General features: G+C 33.7%; 1 protein-coding gene across 1 annotated transcript in view; it reads right to left on the bottom strand.

The window, feature by feature from the left end:
* Positions 1-25,044, bottom strand: part of TENM4 (teneurin transmembrane protein 4) — a 3,002,963-nt gene that overhangs the window by 2,601,361 nt on the left and 376,558 nt on the right. The window contains exon 2 of the mRNA XM_063608694.1: positions 2,454-2,497. The gene's annotated coding sequence lies outside the window, so the exon portion shown is untranslated. The remainder of the gene's footprint in view (positions 1-2,453; positions 2,498-25,044) is intronic.

Here is a 25,044-nt window from a genome sequence, read left to right on the forward strand (position 1 = left end):
CAATCTGTTTGTCATGTTTCCAGTGTAGTATCACAAATAAGCTATTATTTTTTTCTCCTGATTCAACATTTAGATTTGAATGTTTTATATGCATTTCTTAATATGGCATTAAATGAAATGCAGAAATACTGGTAACTAAAAACAGTTGTCCTTCTGAGATACAGGAGGTGAAGGATTCAAAACATGAGGCTGCTACTCTGGACCCATTAAATGTTCAGCATTCAATAGCTGTTTAATGTCACCAATGTAGCTAGTTAATGACTAGTTCTTCCCATACTAGCTTTCAAAAGTTCCATTATAACATTTTTTTATGGTCTTCTGTACTATGGTTCTCTCTAATGTGACAGCCAATCAAATAGTGTCCAGTTAAGGCAACAAACAGATACGCTAAATATTTTCAAAAAAAGTGCTAACATGTTTTACACTTTTCAAAAATAACATTAATATTAAAATCTACTAAATAAATATATAATCACATGACCTAACTTTCCATTTTTCAGATCGCATATTCACAAAAAAAACTAGTTTTTATAGTGAGTTGATCTCTCACTTTGCAACCCCTGCATTTTCTACTAATTGCTTTCATTTATTTCTTTTTCCCTTTTATTTATCCTAATGTTTCTCGGTTTGCATAGGACATTTTAAAAGTTCACAATGCTTTTACTTCAGCCTGTTCTCAACTGATACCTAGAATGTAGATTATAATTGCTCGACATTATCATATTTGCCAGTGGTGATATCAGGTAGCATTGTCTCAATAACCAAATGAATGCTTAAAGGAGATGCTATGGGAGAACAAATGTACTTTTTTATAAAATGGCAACAAGCAGATAAGGTAATATATAATGAGTGTCACATATTTTATTTCAAATCATCAGATAACATTGTCTCTGCTATTTCAAATGTAAATGATAAAATGATAAAATGACAAATAATAAAAAATATATAGCTAAGATGTCTGCCTAAATTAAAAATACATTTAGGCATTAATGGAAATTACATTTTCTGAATCATAATTTTAAAAAGTATATATATAATTTTATTTCCAATGACATTCCCAAGATATTATGTGATATTCAGTTAAGTATTTTATTATTCAATGAACAAGTGCAAACACCAACAATACCTCTTGAACAACCTACCAGATGTTATTCATCACTTAAGTAAAGAATACTATCCTTTCTGTTGTACTGGCACTCAGCTAAGTTATAAAGATCCATAGGAGCTTCCAGAGAATGTATAAATTATTAAATCAGAAAATAATCTAGATTTCCCTAGGTTTATGCTAAAACCCATAACTTTGCAATTATGGTTATTGCAACTTGAATGATATGTGAATAACAAAAGAAAATACCGTCTGCCATTAAAATTATTAAATTAACTCTCAAAAAATGTGTATTTTAAAATTAACTCCCAAATAAAACTCACAGATTCTAGTAATCTTGACAATTATTAACAATTGAATTTAAAATGTATCGAAAAACATAATTGATATATAACTCATTTTTAAATACGCATGCTGCAAACTTAGCAAACCTAATGCTTTGGTGCATAAAGGAAACAAAAATGTCATCCATTCAAATTCTAGAACAAAAATAAATCATTTATTTCCATATTTCTATGGAATAAGGTAGAAACCACATATAAGAAGAATGAATTTCAGAGGTATGTTCCATCGTTTTCATGAAGTACTAAGAAGTTTAAAGAATATAAACTCTAAGCAAGTTACATTGATTATAGAACTTACTGGCTGATAATTCCTGTTAGGTTAGTTTCCCTATCTTTCCTCTTTCCTTTTACTCATATGAACCTTTGTTTTCCTTTCAGATTTAATTCATGACTGACACAAACATTGACTATAATCCAAATAATTTAATTATTTTTTCCACTTTGCAAATTGAACTGTTTAAACTTACTGCTCAGTGAGCACAAATAAAAATAAAATATTTATCTCAGTGCTTTATCTGTAGGAAAACAACAGAATATTCTAATCCCTGTAAGTTATAGTTCTTGGTTTCCAGCTTTAAGAAGCAGAGTGTCGGGCCCGGCGCGCTGGCTCACGCCTGTAATCCCGGCACTTTGGGAGGCCGAGGCGGGCGGATCACGAGGTCAGCAGATCGCGACCATCCTGGCTAACACGGTGAAACCCCGTCTTTACTAAAAAATTTTTTAAAAATTAGCCGGGCGTGGTGGCGGGCACCTGTAGTCCCAGCTACTCGGGAGGCTGGGGCAGGAGAATGGCGTGAACCCGCGAGGCAGAGCTTGCAGTGAGCAGAGAGAGCGCCACTGCACTTCAGCCTGGGTGACAGAGCGAGACTCCGTCTCAAAACAAACAAAACAAAACAAAACAAAACAAAAACCAACCAAACAAAAAAGAACCAGAGTGTCAGAATAAACACAGAATCTCTACTTTCAAAAATTACATAGTTATTAATAAATGCGGTATCACTTACCAGTCAGTTTACATCTTAGCAACCATCTCCGAGCAAAATGGACACTGAAAAAATAAAAATATAAAAACTGAGTATTTCATAGTAAACTTAGACATCATATTATATTTTTATAGCTATGTTAACTCAGCTATGATTTAAATATGTCGTATTCAGACAAAATGCATTTCAATCACACTAAGCAATTCAATTATTTGGAATGAACAAGATTCTCCATAGATAGGCAAATCTATACAAACACATTTTCAAAATATATGACAAAGGAGTAAACTGAAGGCATCAACTAGGGTTAAAGTGCATTAAAGATAAAAAATAGTTCCAATTAGAGTCTTTGCCTACTTAATTGTCTAAGCAGATGTGATAAAAATCTATTGTAGCCTTATGTCATGACAGGAGGATTGACACACTTCTCTAAAGGAGCAGATAGCAAATGTTATTAGACGTTACAGGCATGCAGTCTCCTTCCCAAGTACTGACTTATGGTTGTATGTAAGTAAATGGGTGTGTCTGTGTTCCAATGAAACATTCCTGACAAAAATAGAAAGCTCACTAGGATTTGGCTTCAGGCCAGTTTGCTGACTCCCAGCAAAACACATTGGGAGTTCCAACTCAAAAATATCAGTCTTAATACTTGGTGGACAATAAAATATAGAGAACCACAGGAACTGAATTATTAGGGCCCTTAGCTTCAGAATAATCTATGTGATTTAAAATATCCTATAAAAACTTGTGGAGTTCTCAGCCCAGAATGATGACATATGAGACTGAGAGTAATTATTTATAAACATTAAAAACATAAAGTACATATGAGATATATACCTAAAGGAAAAGATGAGACCTTCTACAGTTAGAGAGTTACACTGTGGTTATGGAGATTATTTACAATAACTTAAAGTGACATATGTTTATGTATATTCTATTCTTGTTATGTATAGATTTGATATTTGTAAACTTCAGATTGGCTAAAATTTATTTGTAACCCCAAAATCAATACTTGTGGCACTTTTGAGGTCATTTGTGGGTACATGCAGAATGGCAAAAATTCTGAATTACCCAACAACGTATCTTCCCTGAGGCTGAACAAGGCAATGGTCTACCTTCTTGTTTCAGCTCTCATACTGGACACAAGTGTCCTTTTCAAGGTCTATTTAGTGTCACACTTTTCTCATTTTTTGTGTTTTTGTTGATGATTTTACTGTTAAAAGTGGCTCCCAAGCGTAGTGCTGAAATGCTTTATCACACTCTGAGCACAAGGAGGCTGTGATGTGCCTTATGGAGAAAATGTGTGTGGTAAGTAAACTTTGTTCAGGCACAAGGTATAGTGCTGGTTACTGTAAGTGCAATGTCTATGAATCAACAATATATACTAATTAATGTATCCTTACACATAAAACAAAATTTTGTATGTCAGTTGACAACAATGTTGTGATCTCGGGCTGGCAGGAACCTAGTCCTATATTTCCCACAGGAGCAATGGTTCAGTATGTGCTAATTCATGGTGACTTCATAGATATAACTACTGCAAATAGACTTGACTGTGGATATGCATATGTGTGTATGTAAATATATAAATCTGTGTATATCATGTATCTCCCTTAGAATAGTATATTAACTACATTCTCTAATAGTCCCCATCACCAATAAGTTATTTGAAAAAGCCACTGCTTTTTCTAATGAAAGTCTTCCATAGATAATGGATCTTCTATAAGATGATGATGGACAATGTTCTTAACTGTATTGTTCATTCACAATCACTAGAAAGTGCTGGGTATTTCAGGTATTTTTAAAAGATATTTCTTCTATTGTAACATTTAAATGAATTGGACTGGTACCATGAAATTCAGTGGGAAAAAAAAGCGGAATGAATAACTTATTTATAAAGTTATTTATTCCAAACTTACTTATAAAGCTACCTTTTATAAAGAACAGTTATAAATCAGCAAAATGCCTCTTTAAAATGAGGATTATGGAAAGATTTAATGAGAAATGTGAGGAACAACTGTTTATACCTAAAATACCACTTCCTCACTAAATACCTCTTCATTTTTTGAATTCACAATTCCTATACCTCATTACTCTCATTACTGTAGACTCCATTGTAATAATCGTTTTACCTTTCCTTGGTTTTGATCTCTTCTTAACCCCTACTCTGGTGTCTGACACATAAGCAGTTCTCAGTGCTCTTAGTGAACTACGATTACGGAATAGTTAAGTGTCACCACATCACAATGGAGCTTCACGGGCATTTTATGTAGACGTATATATGTATACATAATTCATAATATTTAAAACGTAACATTTATCTCAGTATAAACTACCTCACACCAATTAGTTTAACTCATACTCCCTGGGGATTTCTTTTTAAAATTTCCAATCGTCACCTCAGTCTAAGCCTAGCCTAGAATCGTAGACAAAATGTGGACTTTGGTTAAATAGCAGTTCTGGCTCTGCTACTTAATAACTGCATAACATCCAAAAAGTTACAAAACTTTTCTAATTTTCAGTTTCTTTATATTTTAAGTATGTGTAGAATAACACCCCTCTTGAGATAGTTATGAGGAGTTTACCAGATTTTATATGTTAAAATGCCTGACATGCAGTATCCACTTTGCACATGTAAGTTTTCTTTCTTCCAAGGTTGTATTTATGTGCATATCTTGAAACAGTTCAACAATAAATTTGCATCTCATGTTGTTTTTAATTTTCAGAAGTGTAGGAATCTGGATGCAGCTGGAAGGCTGCGAGTTATCAAAAAAAAAGCCTCTGCTATAGGCAATAATTTTAATGTTAATTAACTCCATCTGGAAGGAAAAGCAGGTGTTGAAATTGATCACTTAAGTACAGAAAGCAAGGCTGTTTACTAAACTCTCCTTAAATTAATTTGGCTGAACTTGTGGTTAAATTGCTTTCAAGTCACTTTTCTGTAAATGTCTTATACCAAATGCTGAAATTGGAAAAAAGGCGTAGACCAAGCAGATTTTAATGAAATGTAACAAATTGGACTGAGAGGTCACCTAAAAATAAAAATTACATTTTAAAAATGAAAAAATGCAATAGTCAGTTTTGCTTCAACAGCAGATGGAATTTGAACAAAAAAATCTAGGGAATTTCCGTATGTGGGCCACAAATCATTTGCATCAGATTAATGTGGTTTGTCCAAGAAAAGTTTTGGGCTCTTGGCCAAACATATTGAGTCAAATTTGCCCCCTAGAAATCAGCATTTTAACCACCACCCAGGTGATTTTTATTCTTACTGAAACTTAATCCTTGTTCTAAGGACAGAAAAACACCAAATCACACTAATAGTGACACAGGGCCCTGGATCTATGACAAATAAGAATAGTAGTATTCTGAGAAGGTAAAATATAGCAGAGAAACTTAGAAAATATTACTAAGAATAGGCATGCTCAAGTTAAAACTATATATATATACCATTTAATAAAATATTGACATAGCGGTAGCATTCATTTATTTGTTTTGCCTTCTGCCATTCCCTAACTCCTCAATAGAAAGCCCAGGTCCCTTAAACTTTTTTTCAAATCTCTCCGTAATCTGATTTGATTGTCCATTCCATGTCCAGAGCATGGTTTGAAAGCAGGAACCTCAGCATCATCCAGACTACCAGAATCAGAAACTCTGGGGGTAGAGCAAAGGGATCTGTGGTGCAGCAATGCCTCCAGGTGATTGTGATGCACCCAAAAGCTTGAGAACCATTGTGCATTCATCATGGTTCAACATAGTTTAGTCAGCTGCTGTGAACAAGGCACGAGGTTGAGACTGTAATGTAGGAAACATCATAATTAGGTTTCTTGTTTCCCTGTCAAACAGAAAAAGAGATTGCCAGAGCCTGCTAGTGTCTCCAACCATGAAATAAGCAACACTTATTGAATATTTACATGTCAGTGCTCTTCTGAGTGTTTTACACTTATTGCCCAATTAATCCTTACACAACCTAATGTGGGTTTAAATATTATTACCATTTCACATAATGAAACTGAAGTACAGAGAAATTAAGTGACAACCCCAAAGCCACACAACTGCTAAGGAACAGAACCAAGAATTGAACTGGGACAGTCTGACTCTAGAGCAAATGATTTTTATCACTCTTAAACTCTTAGGAAATGTCATCGACTCTCAAACACCACCTGAAGAATTCTTACCCTTAATTAAGAGAGACAATGACCAATCTTAGGAAACGAGTAGAATCGATTAACTCAGAATATTTCCAAGATTATGTCGATGATTTTTCCAACATTTCTCCTTTTTTTGAACACCTTAAAGCGTGACTATCTTTAGGCTTCTATTCAAACATCACTTTACTAGAAAAGCCTTTGGTTGTATGAATATGAAGCAAAACATAGTGTATCAGAGCCTAGGTTTTCTTATCTATAGACAGAATATAACAGTAATATTATTTAACCATATGGAAATCATATGAAATAAAGCAATATATGTGAAAGTACATTTTTAAGTTTTAGAACATTAATTATATGCTTGTAATGTGGTGTCACAGAATTTTTGATATACAGGATTGTAAAGACCTATTAATTAGACAGTGTCTAACTGATCTTTTATACCATAATTAGCACTACTTTTATAAACTATTTTCATAAAGTGCTTTTGTGTTAGAAATTCATTTATCAAACCCCAACTATCATCCTCCACGCCACAGTAAAATAATATTTTTCAAACTTTCTTGACAAAAAAATTAGCCTGAGGTGCTTTTTAGAAAGCTGTTTTCTGTACTGTCTTTCTGTAAATTCTAATTATTTGGGACTAGGGTGGGACCTAAATATAGTATCTATATATTTTAAGAAAGATACCAAGTGATTATTATGATGAACTGAGTGTGGAAAATACTACAGTAAACTCAAATTCTTTTAGATATTTAAAAATAAAATTACAAAAAAATCCTTACACTCTTATTTAATAGTAGCATAAAGATTATTTTTTGGATGTAAGTATGCTCATTTGTTTATATACAAATGAGGATAGGCATAAGAATGTTCTGTTCTAAGAAACACTGCATATTGTTGTGTTAAAATTGCCTACAGTATTCAGTACAGTAACAAGTTTTACAGTTTGTAGCCTAGGAACAATAGGCTATACAATATAGCCTAGGTATATTGGAGGCTATACCATCTAGGTTTGTGTAAGAATACTCTATGATAATTGCAAAAGGACAAAAATGCCTAAGGATTATTTTCTCAGAACCCAACCCCATTGTTAAGTGACGCATAACTGTGTTTATCTATCAAAATACTTATAGTTAAATAAATACCAGGTTATCAGTTCTTTACCTCAATATATTTGTCAGTAATGGTAGAGGAGTAATCATTTCCTAAAAGAAAAATATATTTGAAGAAGGTATTAATTTGGATAGACTAGGTTATGATACAGTAATAAATTTGACCCTAAATTTCAATGGCTTAATACAGCAAGTATTTCTTGCTCAATCACAGTACATGTCTATTGAGGAGCAGAAAGGATTGGGAAAATTAGAACAAAGAAGCTACTCCATGTGGTTACTAAGGGAACCAGACTGAGTTTCTACCGCCTTCCAGTTACAGCACTTAGAATCTGCCAGCTCTTTGATTATCAAAGTAGGGGAAGGGAGAAACTGAGAAACAGCACTTGAGTGTCTCGCTGCCTCAAGCTGGAAATGACACATTTCAGTCCATGGTTCATTGGCCAAAACAGTCAAATGGCCCAGTCAAAATGAAAGGGGGCTTGGAAGTACAGAGTGACATATGGAATATTACACAAACCTTATTATCTCTGCCTCTGTCTACTTTAAGCCCAATGAGTTTCCTAAATAATCACCTATCTTTAATCAATTTAGAGCTACCAAGTAGTCTGGGAAAAAGATAGGCTTTAATTGAACTGGTCTCTCTCTCACCCCAATAATTTGAAATTTACTTAAGACTGTTGGTGGATAATTCATTAAATTATAAGGAGTATACATTAAACAGCTAAGTTGTGTGATACATGATTTGATTGCAAAAAGTGAACACGTTTTAGTGAGGCAGAGCTTCATGAAAGAAATTGGATAACTTAGGACCATACGATTTAGAAAAAAATCTGAAAATATGCTAGTAGAGAAACTTTGAGGGAACTATCAGAAGAAAATATAAGTCATGTTTGTGTTATTAAGATAAGCATAAAAATGAGTACATGATTTATAAAAACACACTATGCTTTATCATTATAGGAAAGAAAAAAATCATTTTTGAGATCCATTCATATGCAAAGACTCTGCTAATGCTTTACCTATGTTATCTGTATTTCTTCACTGCAAAAAATCATTAGAGGCAAACATTCCCATTTTACAGATGAGATAAAAAACATGAAGCAACTAGGCCAAGGTAACACAATTAGTAAACAGCAAAACTAATATTCAAACCCATGATTGGGGGTCCATTGTTTATGTGTGGGAATGTTTGTGTATTTTTCCCATTAAGTGATGCTGTGATAACCTAGAGCCTCCTTCACTAAAACACTGCCTTTATGACAGAGAAAGAATATTTCTTCTATAAAACTCTACTAGTAATTTTGAATCAAGTCATAATCTACTCCTAGCCATACTCAGTGAGCCTGTGGTAATGTATGTATAACATCTCTGTACTACGGGACCTTGGACATGTAAAACAAATAGGCAAGATCATTGAGGCATATTCCTTTGAACAGCCCTTCTCTGCCTTTTTCTTCTAAATTGCACAAGAATTGGCAGCTAATTAGCAGCGGATTAGCAACATTGATAAACCATGTGACAAAAACAAATGCTGTGCTAACAGAAGGGACAGAACTTTTCAATGAATATGAAATAGGATATAGAGATAAAACCAATTTGCTGAAACTAGCTTCCTATGCTTCTCACTGTATTTTATATTTTCTTAGTTCATTCATCCATTCAAATATTTATAACTACTATGTTCAAGACAATGTGGTAGTTTTGAGGATGAAAAAATGACTCAAACACAATCCCTTCCTTCAAGGAGCTCAGGATATATATAGCAAGATGATTAAGGAGTCTGTACAGTTCCTCTTTGTAAATGACGTTCGTGAAGCCAGAAACAGATCTTTTTAGGTAAAACTTGGCATTATATTGATGCATCCCATACATGCACATCTGTGCAGCATCTGACTACACATTTGCTAGACTGCTGTGAAAGTGGGCATGAAATCTATGGCTAAGAAACAAAGCAAAACCTTTTATATGTATGAGAAGTGGATCTTAGACATTAGAGGTGTTTTGATGGACAAGTTTTCAGTAAATCTGAACTGCTTCTTTTCCAAGTAAAAGCATTTAATTATTCTCCATTTGCAAGACAGTTCTAATTCCTTAAATTGACATACAAGGTTTTGGCTTATATTTCTTTTCTCTTTATGCCCTTCCCTCAATCTTTTGCGGATCTCAGAACATGCCAGGCCATATCACATTTGGGCTACTTACTCCTTTTAGCTTGACACCCTACCGACTCACTTTATCTTTATAATTCTTTCTGACACATCAAGATACAGGTAACCATCAAATGTAGAAAAAAATCTTCCTTGAACTCCAGCTGAAGTTGCTTTGCTTTCTGCAGTCCCCACTATTTGCTTACATTGAACTCATCACACCATGTAAGAGATACGTTATTTGACCCCTATTTCTCCCTTTTAGTCTTTGAGATTCTCAAGAGCACAAGTTGTGTCATCTCTGTATTTTTGGTGGCTAATACTTTGCAAGGAAATAGTATGAATTTAATAAATAGTTGATTAAGTGAACCAATAAATTTGTGTGATATTCGGATCCAAATCTATGATAGGAATATATGAATGCTGCACTAATATGTTTCCGTCACAGGAGAATCTGCTTTAAGCTATAGCATTTTTTAAAGATATGTATAAGTCAGGAAACAACAGGTGCTGGAGAGGATGTGGAGAAATAGGAACACTTTTACACTGTTGGTGGGACTGTAAACTAGTTTTGTGGAAGTCAGTGTGGCGATTCCTCAGGGATCTAGAACTAGAAATACCATTTGACCCAGCCATCCCATTACTGGGTATATACCCAAAGGACTATAAACCATGCTGCTATAAAGACACATGCACACATATGTTTATTGCAGCACTATTCACAATAGCAAAGACTTGGAACCAACCCAAATGTCCAACAATGACAGACTGGATTAAGAAAATGTGGCACACATACACCATGGAATGCTATGCAGCCATAAAAAATGATGAGTTCATATCCTTTGTAGGGACATGGATGAAATTGGAAATCATCATTCTCAGTAAACTATCGCAAGAACAAAAAACCAAACACCACATATTCTCACTCATAGGTGGGAATTGAACAATGAGAACACATGGACACAGGAAGGGGAACATCACACTCTGGGGACAGTTGTGGGGTGGGGGGAGGGGGGAGGGATAGCTTTAGGAGATACACCTAATGCTAAATGACGAGTTAATGGGTGCAGCACACCAGCATGGCATGTGTATACATATGTAACTAACCTGCACATTGTGCACATGTACCCTAAAACTTAAAGTATAATAATAATAAAATAAAATCAAATAAAAAAATAAAGACATGTCTAAACGTTATCCTCATAAATTCAGCCATTTTAATAAGATAGATAAGTAGACCATATAGAACAAAGATTTATATGAATGTCGATTTTTAATGGCTGCTCTCAATATAGTTTGTATTTGTTATGATCATATCTTAGTGACATGATTATATCTAGGAGATTCCACTAGAATTAGCTACTTTTTAATCCTCTTCTTCCACAGAGAGCAGCTATCTGAGAGTTCTTTACCACCCACCTTTGCAAAAAAGCTAAAACTTAAAAAAGTATAACATGTTTTCTTCTGAACTTTCTTAAGTGCGGATAGAAAAGAAAAAATAAAAAGAGAGAGAAACAACTCCTAGGTTCAGACAACGAGAAGACGAATGCAACTTAGCAATGGAGCCTAAGACACTTGCGAAGCAAATAAGGAAGTTGAGCCATAAAATGAAAGATTGCTGTGACAATTAACCTGTGAATACCACAGTCAGTATACAGTTTTCTTACCTCCCAGTTCAGCGTTCTTTCCAACAAACCTCCTTTCTAATTTATATTTCTTATCTCAGGAGTAACTGACTTCCCAGAATTGAGAGATAACTGTGGCTATAGGGAGTCAGGCCAACTGATAGAAAAGCAGTTGTTTTGAATCTGATTTAAAGTGGCATCTAACTAGTAACCTTTGACATATCTTTTAACTCCCTCCTAATTTTTAAAATAATGACACCTGAAAAGGCAAAGGAGCAAACTTTTGAGATTGCCAAAGTGAGGAATCAGGTGGTCTTAATTTGATAGAGTGTGGTGGTTAACTTGCGCCTTGCCTTATGAAGGAAATTAATTTCTCTTGCAAAAAGAAGGAAGATTCTTCATATTGGTATTACATTAACTCAGAGACTCAGGGTCCATTAAAAGAAAAGAAAAACCAACTTTGTTGTTGTGGTGGTGGTAGTTTCGAGTGACAGAAAATAAAGCAGTAAAGAATGAGATATGATTCTATTTCAGTTTAGAAGAGCCTGCCAGATGAATTTCTATGCACATACGCAATTGCCTTCCAGATGTTAAACTGAGAAAAGGTTCCCTAAGAATGAAAATATTCAGGCAGAAGATTTAAGAGCAATCTCCAGACCCTATCTGTTGGAAAACCTCACATCTATATATCTCTATCATTGGCTCTATCTGGAAGAAAAAAACAAAAATTAACAAAAAAGTATAATGAATTCTAAATATTCAAAAGACATATATTCTATGAAAACTAACATAAATTTTAACGAAAAGGAATTTTTATTAAAAGTCAAAATTATTTTACCTCTTTGAGATAGGATCAGAAAAATAGAAGTTTTTAAAAGTCAAAAGAAGAATGTTCTTTTTTACTTTAAAAATATCTCCTAAAACAGTAGTCAAAAGTGTCAAACTCATTTAAAAAGAACACATAAAACACAAAATTATATTACCAGTGTCAAGGAGCCAATGTGAAGACACAAGTCTAATCAATAATTTAGAGTACAGTCTAAGAAATGTTCTGAGAATACAGAAGAAAAGTAAAAATGTGGCAAAGATTAAAATAAGAGAAAGATAACAGAAGACAGAAAAATGACAGAAAATGTCAGTCTTAAAATTTCAGGAGAAATCAATAAAATTTATGAAATATTTAACAATGATGAAATTGAAGACATTTCTCAGGAAGCAAAACTATGAATATGTCTTTAAACATTTTGGCCTAAATTACATAGAAATGTTCCACACCAGGATGAGTTTTAAAGGAACAAAAATGTTGAATTTCAATGATAAAGTTTTAAAAACACCCAAGCATTAAAATGGTATCTTGAAAAAAATATGGAATTAGTTTGCTTTATGCTCTTGTGCATAATTTCCAAAATATGAATTTGTCACCATCCCCTGTGACAATAAATTTCAAAAATAATGGAACAAAATTTCAAGGATTTTGAGTCTTTATATGTATGTTTTTCCAAAGTTAATGAATATGGTGCAAATATATACTAACCTCTATCAAGTAGTTATGTTCAGAAAATGTATTTTTTTAAAGATAACTTAAAAATAGTTTTTAATCTAAGATAAAAATCAAGGAGAAAAATGAGTGGGAAATTATGTTATAAAAAGCCAAGTGAAAAGAAAGATATAAAATGATTTTAACATTTAAGTAAGTCTAAATTTTTAAATATGGGTAATGTGTTTATGAAACAAATTTAAATTTGGGTAATGTGTTTATAAAACAAATATGTTAAATGTGTTTATAAAACAAATTTAATATTAGAAATACTCAAAGATAAGCTATTTATTTAAATATATTTTATTAACATTGACAGTGGGCATTTGATTAAAAACTAGAAATTCACTTTCATTTGGACATTTGAAGTAGGTTTTATCTTATACAGTTATTTAATTATTGATATACACCATTATTGTAAAAAATACTTAGAAGTAGAAGGAAACACACATGCCTATGTTTTTGTGCCTGCGTGTGTATATGTGATTATATACATATGGTCCCTGACTTACCATAATTTGACTTATAGATTTCTTGACTTTTTGATGGTATGAAAGTGATAAGCATTCACCAGAAACTGTGCTTTCTGTTTTGAAATTTCTTCTTTTTCCGAAATTGCGATATCCAGGATTATACTCTCTCATAATGCTGGGCAGCGACAGTAAACCTCAGCTCCCAGTCAACCATGTGATCTGAGAGTGAAACACCAATACTGTACTGTACAGTGTAATGCATTCAATAAGTTACATGAGATATTCAATACTTTATTATAAAGTCGCTTTGTGTTAGATGATTTTGCCCAACTGTAGGCTGATGTTAAGTGTTCTGAGCATGTTTAGGGTAGGACAGGATGAACTATGATGTTTGGTAAGTTAGGTGCATTAAACTCATTTCCAATTTATGATATTTTCAAATTATGATGGGTTTATTGGGACTTAAGCCCACTATAAGTTGAGTAGCTTCTGGGTAAGTGCTTACGAAATGTGATGTTTTATTTACTCACAAATGTTAGGAATTTACAATACAGACTATTCTCAGGATGGTAACACATGTCCAATTCTCGTTGATAGTAATCAGAGAAGGTTTACTTAAAAAGAAGAAATTTCAGCTGATATTTGAAGGATTAGTACAAACTAAGATTGTACAGTGCAAGAAAAGTATCACAAACTTCATGATGTAAGTAACTTTTTAACAAACAGGCATTTATAGATCCATTTGATTTTCTTACTCCTAACATCCTTAAGCAAGTCATGTTGCCTCAGCCTTTAGAACATATTCCATCCATACATTCTTTGCTACCTCCAGTGCTACCTCTCTTCTCTAGTCTAAAACATCTCTTGCATGTACTATTGCAAAAATTAAAAAAAAAAAAAACCGTTTGACCTCTACACATCTAAACTCAGACTCATTGTGTCTGTATCTCTCTGGGTATTCGTTCCTGTAAATTTTTAAACAATTTATAGGCAAGTTACATGTTTCATAGCCCTTTATTTCTAAATACTTCAGCATAGTTTTCCTAAGAATAATGATATTCTCTAACGTAATAACCCCACCACAACTTCAGTTAATTTTATATAGATACAAACAACACTTTTGTCTAACTTATTGTTTGCATTCTAACATTGTGATTATTCCCAATAATGTTCTCTGTAAGCACTATTTCTCCCCAGTATAGGGCCAGAAAGAATATTACTTCTCATGTCTTTTTAGTCTTCTTAAATCAGAAATGTTACCACAGCCTTGACTGACTTTTATGTTACTTACATCTTTAAATAATTCAGCCCTCTATCCCCTCTCTTTTTTAACAAATAGAAAATTCCTTCTTCAGGGTTTGTCTGAGATTTTTTTTCATGATTAGTTTCAGGCTTTGCATGCTTGGCCAGGACACTATATAGGTGATATGCCTTGCTTAGGTTTGGCGGCACACAATGTCCATTGATCCCTCACTAGTAATTTTAGCTTTTATAATATGGTAAAGGTTGTGTCTGCTTAATGGATATTGTTTATTGAATATGTATAACCAAATAAGTATTTTACAATTATGCAATTCAGACTATCAGGTTTTTTGTGTTCACATAAATTTCTACCATTGAATGGTGTTGTGTTTGTTGTGTTAGACTATGGGTAGCTACCATGATTGAGGTATTTTATTAAAATTATTAACCCTATTGTACCCTATTGTAGATACTATAGTGTGGTATCCAGAGCTGCCTTTTGGGAATATGGTTCTTGTTGTCCCACCTGCTGGGGTTGGTGGCTGCTGATGGCTCAAAGCAATTCCTCCTTGGGAATTGCTCTAGGGGAGATAGATGTACCTAAATCAAGATTATGCTCCCTCTTGATGTATGTGATGGTGGGGTGTGATAGGGCAGCCTCAAACTAGTACTGGTGGATGAAGTATTATACCAGTGAAGTGTTAACAAAATCCAGGTCTCTCTGCCTTAATTTCAGTTACTCTTAAAGATTAGACCAGCTCTAGAATTGTACCCAGAACTTGGTGAGGCATCTGCAGCAACTTCTCCCTCCACCCAGTCCCACTTCCCTTATTTCCCTTACATTTCTTCAAGGTGCTATTCCTAAAAAACACCTTTCCACCCACTTTGTGAACCCCCCTCCAAAAAAATCGAACTTTGTGCTACAAGTAAATCTCTAGATAACTGAGCATCTGTTTTCTGAGTGAACTCAATCTAAGGCAGAAAGGAAGCATTCTATATGTGTGTATGTGCTTATTGATGAAACTAATATTGCAAGGCACAATTTATGCAGGATGTTCACATTCTTGCTTGAAAATAAGTTCCTGTTGATAAGATATTATCTATACTATTTTCAAGATCAACAGAGTAGAGTTTTACCTTTCTTGATAGGTTTGAATAATAAAGGCAAATCTAATTTACCTAGGAAATAAATTGACAGATAAATAGCTAGATAGCTAGCTAGCTAGCTAGATAGATAGATAGCTAGATAGCTAGCTAGCTAGCTAGATAGATAGATAGCTAGATAGATAGCTAGATAGCTAGATAGATAGATAGATAGATAGATAGATAGATAGATAGATAGATAGAAAAATAGAAAGACAAGTAAATGGGAGTTTTTAAAGTTTCAAAGTATAAGATTTCACTCCTATTTTATAACACTACATGTGGAAACTGCATTGAATAAACCCCTTTCAACCTCTAAATGAGTAGAGTGATACAAAGTTTTCTCATAAGCATATTTAGGTATTTTCTCATCATCAAACAAGACTCAGATAGGTATCATACTTACCAAAGGGGGATATAAAGCTTGATGAGGTTAAACAACTGGCTCAAAGCTATGTGGCAGCAAGTTGTAGAACTGGGATTTGAACTGGTAAAGTTATCTTCAAAAATCTTAATCATTTACAATGTCACTACTTCAAAATATAATTTACTAACTTCTTAAATTGATGGAAGGAGGGAAGACTTCAAACTTCATCAATAGTATTTGAATTCATAACTGATTACTTCCTCTGAAGAATCCAGATAAATATTCAATGTAGTTTGAGAGCTCTGTATCCAGAGATAACTTGGCTCAAACTTGGACTTTGCCTAAGTAGCTGAATGACTTTGGATAAATTACTTGCCCTATCTAAATCCCTAATTCTTCATCTGAAAATCAGAATGATAATAATCTAGAGTTTTTGTGGGGATAAAACATGTTGATGAATTAAAATGCTTATTAGCATAGTACTTGGCACATAGCAAGCACTCATTAAATGTTAGCTGTTATCACTATACCTACCTAATCTATGTAAAATTTGGAAAAACATTATTGAAAGATTGCTTGATTCTCTGTTCTTTCTTTGTATTAATATGATATTTACACATCTCAACAAATGACAAGGTATTTCAAGGTCAAACATTTAACAACAACTCATTAATTATATTATCCTTTTAGTAAATCATTATCAGAACAAGTCATTAGGTGACCTTTTCTGGTTACCGCAATCCAATAAAACTTACATTAGCCAGTGTTTCAGGAACATTAGTCTAATGTGCTTTCAGAGATCACCTTCTCTGAGCAGTATAATAAGTCTGTGTGAAAAGCATAAAGCATGTAATACATAATAAAATTTGGACTTTAATGAACCATCTTGGCAAACTGACTAGTATTATAATTCAATAGCGAGCATTCCTTAATTAATGAATTAAAAAAGCCAAGAGCATGCCCTAAATGCTACCATTGATTACAGTTTCACTTATTTTCTATTTTTACTATATGCTCCTGATTTGTTGAGCAATAGACAGTGAATCTTAAGTGATCTCGGTAATGAAAATAAAAAATAGGAGCAACTGAAAAAGAGACCACAATTAGCAAGTTGTGTAGCTTTCAATGAATACTTTTTTTCCTGAAAATATTAGCGATTTTGATTTAAATGTGAATGTAAATTGACTCAGGTGTTTTTCCTAACTATATCCCTCCTGGGTGTATAATATTTAAAAAAAATCACTAACCCTCTGGATTACACTCAACTACATACCAAAGTTGAAACATCTCAGGAACATTAAGTCAGTAGATCATTTCAAAGAATAACTTCATCATTCCACTTCCTATAGCCTTTGAAACTAGTTTATTACAATTTATTGTAATTATGTGTTCAACTCTCCTTCAAGGCTGTAAGTCTCTAAGGATAAGAACTTTCCATAAATGTGTGTGTATTTTTCCTAATAGTGACTTAGAAGGTATTGAATGTATGAATGCTGATGAAATGAACATACGACAGACCATATGATAAATAGCAAATAAAAGTTCTTCATTTGTGTTAAAATATTTTCCTAGTAATGTACTCTAATTTTCTGAACTATCCCCAGAAATGTTAGCATGTTAGCATATTTCAACTAGTCTTCGATGTCATAAGAGGAACCATTACTTTTTGCAATAATAAGAAATTTTTTAAAAAACACTATCAATTTAACTATGACATGCCTTCATTACTAAGACAAATTCAAATTTTAGTGATAGAAAATTTGGGAATAAATGCATCTTAGAATTAATACTGCTTTTTTGGCTTTTATACTTTTATGTGAACACACTTCACATAAAATTTTTCTTTTGCTGGAAGAAAATTTAAAAAGAATAAAACAAAAATTGTTTACTACCCCTTAATAAAAAAATGACTTAGAAAGAGGCCACTAAGGAGATTACAGATAAGTCTCTACTCTTTAAGTATTTATTTATTTCTTTTTTTAAAGCTAGTTCTGGCAAGCTAAAAATTGTCAAGAACATTTGTGGGAGGAATTGAACTTTCTATTTCACTTAGACTCAGCCACTGTTAAAGGAACTATTTTTCCCCCCAGGGTTGGTATAAGGAGCAACAGCATGGAAACAACATTAGTAATAACTATTTCAAACCCCAGATGTTGTAGGTATTATATAATAGAAACAATTTCATGCAGGAAAAAATAATTTTTAGGCAAATTTATTTAAGTTCATTTACATTAGTTGTAACTAATAATAGCTACAACTTGTGAACTATCACTATTTTCTAAGCCAGCTATATATCAATGTTTTCTACAACAAAATAAATCATGTAAGCACAGATAATTCATAGAGACTCACAGTTTATGATTTGTATTTTAAAGTAAATATAGAGAGGTCTGCATATATTTAAAAGAGTTATTATCTTTCTGTACTTTTGGTATCAGGAAACCAATTAATGGTGAATTTTGAAAGAAAGAATCACCTTTGGAAAATCCAATTTGCCTTGACTTCAGACCTCAGCGTAACAAAACCAGGTAAATTACATTATAACCCACCAGCTGTTTTAGAAATTTTGGAGGTAACTTACTGCATTACATTGAGATAAATAAATGCCTGAGCCACTGCTTCATTTTCTTTACATAAAGTGGGGCTTCTTTTAAAGGGCGGCATTCTGGTTTCATCCATTTCCCTCTTGAAGAGAAGAGTTACTTTATCTAATTCCATACTTTTTCATGATAAACCTTTGACAGCCAGGGCTTAAGTTAATAGTTGTGCAGCCTTCTCCAGATTCATATTTCTCATCTGTAATAAAAGGGGAACTTCTCGTATCCAAGCAATATGATGGAAATGAAACAAAGTTGTGAGGTCCACTAGGACCTTGCTCCTACCTCTAACCATCTTCTCTGTTAGCTGATCACAATGGCTAGTAGTCATGTAACTGAACCCTCAAAACTTTATCACATGTATTTTTCTAGGAGTACCCACTAAATTGCCTAATTGTAAAAATCATGAGTTTTTATTGGAGGGATCTATTATTATTTTTTTTAATATTTGCCTTCTCGACAGTCCTTTGCAGTGGGCCTCTCCTGACTCTTGTCTTGCTAGTTCATGTCTGTCCAGCAACCACAAGTGAAAGTGTTGCTATCTATATTTGTCAGAAATTGAAATACTCACAAGTCTCCTTTTATTGGGGGAGCCGATTATGCTGCCTCACAAGGACTTGACAATACTTAATATCTCTCACTCTGCATCCAGACATAGTGGGCTTTCTTATACCTTTTCTCTCCCCTGTGATAAACAAACCCAAGACGGGACTTGCCTTCTTGTTGTATGACCACACTAGTGCTCACCAATTTATTCAATTTGCAAATAGGTAAGCTTAATAGCCTGGTGATACCTGTCCCAATTTTGACTACCTGGCAGTGTAGATTAAATGAGATAATAAATACAAAGTGGAATGAACAGTGTCTGGTTCATAGAGTGCTCTCAGTAAATGTGTGCTAATATAATTATCACTGATAAGTGGATTTGAGTGTATACCATATCTCAGACCTATTAGTTTCAAGGAAGCAAGATGAGAAAGTTCTACTTAGCCTTCCAAAAATAAACCTTACATAGTTGCAAACTTTACTAATATCACTAACACTTCATTTCTCATCTGGCTTTTGTCTTTAAGAAGATAGTCCTTAAAAACATAGTCTTCTTAGCCTGGAACCTAAAAATAGGTAGATGGTAGAAATTTCAGACACCAAAAATTCTAAGAAGTCTTAACTATAGTTATTATGGTAGAATTCCAAACAAGTATTTGGAAAAAGTATCCCTAGATTTTATTAGCAAATAAAGATTGCTATCATCAATGGTAACTACTCAAAAGTTGCCAGACCACAGCTTAGTTTTCATAGTTAAGTTTTGATAAGAAAAAGAGGTAGGATTGATTAGGCATAACTTTGGGTGATGGTTCAAAAAGAAGTCACAACCAATTGGAACAAAAAATAAGACTTTGGCCAAACTCAGACTACAGGTCTCTTGGTAGTGGAGAGATAATCTAAGAAACTGTAACAAGAGGTAAAGAAAGATGCCTAGAAAACATACAAATTACATTTTTGCCTACAAACAATACTTGTTTCACCCCACATACATTTCCATAAAGGTATGATACAGTGAATCATCTGGTTGCCTCACTCCAGTATGAAAAATAGCCAAACTGAAAAGCTTCACCTCTGCTTACAAACATGAGTAATAAACACAGACATGTCAGCTACCTATTTTTTCATTGAAAGAGGCCTTAACCTGAACTGAGACAGAATTAAACAATGAAATAAAATACTGTAAGACTGGATGGTATGCATTTTTTGGGTTCTATGTATTACATATTTTTATATATGGAGAGATAGATAATCTCTCTATATATGCATATCTAAAGTTGGGAGTCATGAGAAAAGTGTATTTCATGTGAAAGAATATTCTAGAATAAAGGTTCCACTAATTACCAGCAATGTTGCCTTAAGCAGACCATTTAATGTTGCTGAGTTCCAGTTTACCTACCTGGAAAGTGAAATTGTTATCAGCCATTCTCCTTACATTTAAATTGTTCTTTCAATTTGATACTTCAAATAAGGTAATGCGTAAGAAAGCCCTGTGTATGCGGAAACACAGCATGTGTATGGAAGGGCTTATTAACTGTAAAGTCATATGACAAACAGCAAAGTTAAACTTTCTAGATTTTGTTGCACCGAAGGTGCAGGCATCTATCTCTTCCCCAAACACTAATCTCATTTGTAGTACATAATTGCACAACTCGGAAGGAAAAATGTTATGAAAATCCCAGGTGGTTTCTACTCACCTTCAAGAGTTATTTCTACAGTTGCAACAGAAAATGAATTGTTAATGTGTGTACTACAAATAATTGCATAAATAATGACTCTGCCAAAGAAACAATCAACCACTATCCACGCACATTTTACAACAGTCAATTCCAAGTGTAAAATGCTTGGCAACTTAAAGGAGGAAGTTGAACTTGTTAATTTTCTAGCAAGAAGGTTAAATAGAAAGGAAGCAATTCAAACATATGTGAGCAACAGGGCTCCCTGGCATTTAAAATCCCCAAACAGCTGGTGGAGAGAGAGCCTACTGTTGGAGAAGCATCAGGGCTAGGGAGGATGGGAAGAAAAGAAATGGGCAAGAGAAGGAACTACAGATGTTTTCCTAGAGACTTGTTCAATTTTTCTGCAAAAACTTTTTCAATTACGATTGGAACTTCTGCTACAATGCTACAGCTAACATTTTCTGAAGACTGATTTTATGTTAGACATGGGTAGAAATTTTATATGTGATTATCTCATTTAATCTCCACAAACTGTGAAGTTAGTGCTATGATTCTCATTTTGTAATTAAATAAACTGAGTTTAGGGGCATTAAGCAATTTGACCAAGGTAATTTATAGAATCAGGATTGAAATCTATTGCCAGTCTGACTTTGAAGCTGGAATTCTTTGCATCACTTCAGATGCAAATACAGAAGAGTCAAAAGAGACCTTTAAATGCATAAGAACTCTATACTTCTCGTGACACACATTCATGGCAAACCAATTGGGATGTATGTTATATTTTATATTAGGTTGAACCATATGAAATTACCAAAATTAGACCATCTTTGTCCGCCACAATAAGTTTTCTATAGTTCAACTTAATATATGCACTAAATAATTCAGCTTTTACGCTCCAATCCAAATGTGTTCTCTCCACTTTTACCACCTAACCACACGGTAGTCTCTTACTCTATTCTTCACCTGTCAAAAAGTATCTCAGCCTTTTCAGACTGAGCTCAAATATCATTTCTTTCTTTAAGCCATCCCTCAACTTCTTTAATAAGAAAATAATCTCCATGATCCTAAACAGGAAATGTTTTCTGCCTCCTTTTAAGTTTCTTGATCTGAACTCTTAAAATATTTTTCTCTTTTGACTTAGAATTGTCAATATTTTGGGCTTATATTTAATTATTTCAACAATATTACAATCTCCTTGAGAGGAAAGACCAAAATGTTCATCATATTTCAATTACTTAATACTGGAACCATAGTATAATAAAGATATATATTATCAATGACATCAAGTTTAAACTATGTATACTTGAATCTTATCACTTTTTGCATAGCTTTGAAATTATTTATTTATAAATTGCACATTGAACTTTAGAACCCTAAATGCAGGAACTTTGTGTTGCATATCTTTGAAGCATCTAAACCTATCCCAGGGTCAAGTATATAATTTGTGTTCACAGAATACACATTCCATATACAGGTGCTTCCTTGCCCCAGTCCCAACTGCACCCATTAACTAGGATAAAGTTAGCTTTTGTTCCTGTTTACTGACTTTGCATATACTCTGACACTATATGCAACCTCCCTTCATGTCTCCTGCAGTGCTATCTGTTTTACCAGTTTACTGTCTAAGAAAGTCTTGTAAACAGATGGTAATGGTCTTTATTCAATCTTTAATCTTTGGAGGCATAATTTTTCAAATAATACATTTTAGCCCATCATTATTAACCTGTCCACATACTTATCTGTGAGTGAGGACTCCTTATCTTAATTCATGGCTTATCAATTTTAAGAGCAATAATTAAATTGCCAGCATGTGAATGCTACAGATGTATAACATTTTAAAAATAGGAAAAGACAATAGTACCCACAATGTTCCATGCATTTAATTAGATGTTTTGCATCTTAATTCACATAATACTTAAAATCATTCTATATGTGTCACACTATTAAGCCATGTTAACTATGGAATATTGGCATAAGAGAAGGCAGTAATGTAGTCAAGGCCATATAGTGAGCAATTGGTAGAGCTGAAATCCACACCAGTTCTTTCTGACTTTATAGTTCATTTTTTATTTACTTCATAATATTTTCTGAGATAACTCAACAAATTCTAAGAAAAAGGCTGACTGTAAACACTTCGGGTATTTTGATATCATTGTTTACTCTTTCAGTCATGTGTTCTCACACCACAGTCATTAAATAATCAGTATAATTATTAAGAATCAAATCACTGTGATAGAAGGCAAGTAACCAACATTTTCTCTTTCCAGAAGGTTTCATAATTGCTACAAGAGTTTGCTTATATATTGCTTGCTATAATCATCACAATAATCCTTGGAGGTAAATACATATAACTGTCTCCATCTGAATCTCAAATAAGCAAAGAAGAGCTCAGAACTTAATAACTCCCTCAGGTCAACCGCCAGTAAGTGAGAGAGGCTGCATACAGCTCCAGATCTAAGTGACTTCAAATCCAGGCTCTACCCCAGGAGGCCACGTGCTTGTTCTCTAAGAGCAATGAAAATTCTTCACTATGGACAAGTGCACATTAGAAATTATTATGCAGCACAGTGAACCATCAGATATTCTATTCCCAATTCTAGGAATCTGCACATCATAGGGAAGCATTTTTTAAATTATTTTATATATTTACTTGCTTGGTTTTTTTTTAATCAAAGCCATTGGCTGCCTAACACAGCCAAATATTTTGCATAGAGATGTTGTTAACAACATTGACTGACTTGTGAAGATCCTGAGCAGTAAAAATTCTGAGCATCAGAAATGGTGAACATTTATAACATATTTATTTTGTTACTTTTTTCTCAGAATGCCTATATATCTGGACAAAATTCTAAGTACTGATGCAATGGGTAGCTTTAATGTATGGAATATGGATTCTCAAGGTCACCTTATGTAGCTCTGGATCTCAACCCTGGATTAGCATGAGGAACATTAGAGATGTTTGTAAAAATACAGCTTTTCAGGTCCTATGATTGATTTGGAATCTTTGGAATACAATACACTTATATTAAACAATGGCTGTAAAATGGATTTTGCTTAACAATGGCATGGAGGATTCATGTTATATCATCTTTGCTGAGCTAGAACTGTACTTCCCAGAATTTTCTCCTTCCATGCATGGTTCCTGGTTACTTTGGACACATTTTACATGAGACTGGGAAGAAAGGAGAGAAGCAGCAAGCATCTTATTTTTTACCCTTAAAAGGTCAGTGCAGGACACAAGGTCCTGGTGCAGCTCACAGGTCTATGAGCTATATGCTAGCAGATTTAACCTTGGTGTTGTGAGGCAACAGCTGGGCCTAATGAATCTCAACTTTCTGTTGCATTTCTTCATTCAGCTTCTTTGATTCCTGGGCCAGGTGCATATTTTGCTCCGTGATGAAGGACATCAACAAGTTTCTGTTGCAGAATACCCCCAACATTCAAACTGGAGTTTGGAGGTGGTAGGAAATCTAGAAGTTCCAGTTCAACTTTGAAGTTACCAGTTGTTTCTGTTTCTCATAGTTCATGTGCATATTCTATTCTGAATTGTCTACCACATCGACTTTAAGTGACAACAGAAAGACAGTGGCATTGCATACATCGTGTAGCCAACTTCCACAAGTGCATATTTCAAATATCTATAATGTATCTGTTATATGTATTAGTATGTGTGTATATGTGTGTGAATGTATATATACATATGCATGCATACATACACACAGATGAGGATAGAGCTATGTGTGAGTATATATACACAGATATACATACATACATTCACTGTATAATGACATTTTGGTCAAAGATGGATTCGATATAAGATGGTGGCCCATAAGATTATAAAACATTTTTACTGTAATTTTCTGTGTTTACATTGTACTATAATTGCCTACAGTATTCAGGAGAGTAACATGCTTTATAGCTTTGTAGCCTAGGAGCAATAGGCTATACCATATAGCCTAGATGTGTAGTAGGCTAAACCTAACCATCTAG

Source organism: Pan paniscus, chromosome 9 (genome assembly GCF_029289425.2).
Source record: "Pan paniscus chromosome 9, NHGRI_mPanPan1-v2.0_pri, whole genome shotgun sequence".
Classification (NCBI taxonomy): domain Eukaryota; kingdom Metazoa; phylum Chordata; class Mammalia; order Primates; family Hominidae; genus Pan; species Pan paniscus.